Raw genomic sequence first — 2,425 nt, 5'->3', positions numbered from 1 at the left:
GAGCATAAGGCCAAGACTTGGCCTACACTTGCCTACACTTGGCCTACACTTTGCCGTTACTTGGCCCTACACTTGCCATTACTTGGCCCACACTTGGCCTACACTTGGCCATTACTTCCAACACTTGGCTATACTTGGCCTACACTTGGCCTACACTTGGCTACTCACTTGGCCTACACTTGCCTACACTTGGCCTACACTTGGCCTTACACTTGGCCTACACTGGCCTACACTTGGCCTACACTTGGCCTACACTTGGCCTACACTTGGCCACACTTGGCCCTACACTTGGCCATACTTGCTACACTGGCCTACACTGGCCTACACTTGGCCATACTTGGCCACACTTGCCACATTGGCATTACTTGGCCACACTTGGCCTACACTGCGACACGCCTTACTTGCCTACACTGGCCGTTAACTTGGCCTACACTTGGCCATTACTTGGCCATCTGTTTTACACACTGTACTTGGCTTGCTTTTTTCTTTTTATGAGGCGTTGATTGTTTTTCATAAGCATGGAGACACTTGATCTTAACGCTATAGAAATGACTGGTATTTTCAAATGAGCTTCCTCTCTAGCTTGTGGTTACGAATAAAGCACTGAACTACATTCAAGATGGTCCTTCAGATATTCTGACGTTCTAATCTAGAACATTCAGAAGCTCTTTTGTTCTATTATTCTATTGTCTTTTGGYTGGCAGTTGCATACATGTAACCCCTGTCTGAAACGTTATCTACGCATTTCATTATCAGTGATGATAACAAGAATTGTCATTTTAAAATGCTTTTGTGAACGTTTTTCATAGATATTAGATTAGAAATCATCTGAAAAGAATGTTTTAGTTAATTCAACCTCTCTGTGGCTGTGGTTTCTCACTCACATTGCGTGGAGCAGGGTAGAGCCTCTCTCCGATCCTTGTGGTTCTCTTCTCTTCTTGAAGTTACACTGAAACTCTCCCTCCTTCTCTTAACCACGTATACAAGCAGGTGGACAATGTTCACACACTTTAACAACTTCTCTCTCTCTCTCTCCTGTCTTCTCTCAAATCTCCCCTTGCGGTTCTCACGCTTCTAGTCCTTTATGCATCAGTTCAGATTCCTTCACACTCTTGTCAATGAAGTTGGGACCAGCTTGTATTGTAGTGGTATGCTGGTATGTTGGCCTTCTGTAGCCGTAGTGGTGATCTCCTGCTGTTTCCACTCGTCGTGGGTGCGTCAGGGATATGTCCGCTTTTCGTCCGCTGTTCTCTCCCTGACTGCATTTGACTACTTCAGCCTCAACGTTTTGGGTCTCAGCTCCTTAGAATCATCCCAAACTTCTGTACCTCCCACCGTCAGTCTGCCCCTCCTCTTCTCCTATTCTCACTCTTTCTCTGTTTGATACAAGAGCCCCTCTTGAGGAATTAGAGGGATGCCTTTCTCTCCCGCTCTCACTCACTCACTTCTCCCTCCCTCTCTCCCCTCCCTCTTTCCCACTCCCTTTCTTAACTACTACATCGAGTGCTTGTGCCCGTTACACTCACTCCCCTCCCTCTATCTCCCTTTTAACTACTATACCCAGTGCTTGCAGAGCACCCACATCTCTTCTCTCGTTCCATCTGTTAACTGTGTGTAGCACTCTGGGGGTCTTTGGGGTTGGAGCTCCTCTGATAACCTGAGAAGTGATGGAGCATGTGGAGAGAGGGAGAGGGGAGAAGGAGAGTGAGAGGGGGAGCGAGAGAGAGACGGGGAGAAAGAGAGAGCGAGTGTTTATTTAAAGAGCTGCTGTGTCGCTGTGGTCTAATCAGCAGTCAGGGATGGAGCAGAGGCTACACGGTGCCCCTGACATCCCCACCATGTTACAGACAGGATCACAACCCTGGTTGGTTAGACTAACTTATATAAAGATCTACATTACAGTGCTTTTGTTATTGTACAAAGATTTCTGTAAGTACACTGTAACACATTTTGGTATGACACTTTACTTACACTATTAGCCCCAACCCTAGCCTTTAATTGAACCCTGACCCCAAACCTAACCCTTAACCACAACCCCAACCCTAACCCTAGCTCAACCCCAACTCTAACCCTAGCTTAAACCCTTAACCTAACCCTAGCTCCAACCCTAACCCTAGCCGTACCCTAGCCCTAACCCTAGGCATTCAGTTGTACAACTGACTAGGTATCCCCCTTTCCCTTTCTTCAAAACCCATGAGTCTGTAGCAGTGGGAGATAGTGTTGAGAGAGAGCAGCTTCACACAGGGTGGGGATGGGTGGGCCAGTTCAGCTCTGATAGTGTTTAGGGATGGGTCCTGCTGAGAAAGGTCAAGACCCCAGATAGAGAATGAAAGGAACAGAGGATGGATGGCATAACTGTTACGTGTCACAGAGATGTAAAAGATGTTTCAAGGTCTAGAGAGTGATGTCACAACCTGGTGTTCTC

General features: G+C 47.0%; 1 protein-coding gene across 1 annotated transcript in view; it reads right to left on the bottom strand.

Annotated features, from left to right (window-relative positions):
• The window catches only part of tmem88b (transmembrane protein 88 b), a 14,232-nt gene extending 12,956 nt beyond the window's left edge, over nucleotides 1–1,276 (bottom strand). The window contains exon 1 of the mRNA XM_024137446.2: nucleotides 885–1,276. The gene's annotated coding sequence lies outside the window, so the exon portion shown is untranslated. The remainder of the gene's footprint in view (nucleotides 1–884) is intronic.
• Nucleotides 1,277–2,425: the final 1,149 nt, after the last annotated feature.

Source organism: Salvelinus sp. IW2-2015, unplaced genomic scaffold (assembly GCF_002910315.2).
Source record: "Salvelinus sp. IW2-2015 unplaced genomic scaffold, ASM291031v2 Un_scaffold1212, whole genome shotgun sequence".
Classification (NCBI taxonomy): domain Eukaryota; kingdom Metazoa; phylum Chordata; class Actinopteri; order Salmoniformes; family Salmonidae; genus Salvelinus; species Salvelinus sp. IW2-2015.
This window is presented reverse-complemented; position numbering and strand designations above follow the sequence as displayed.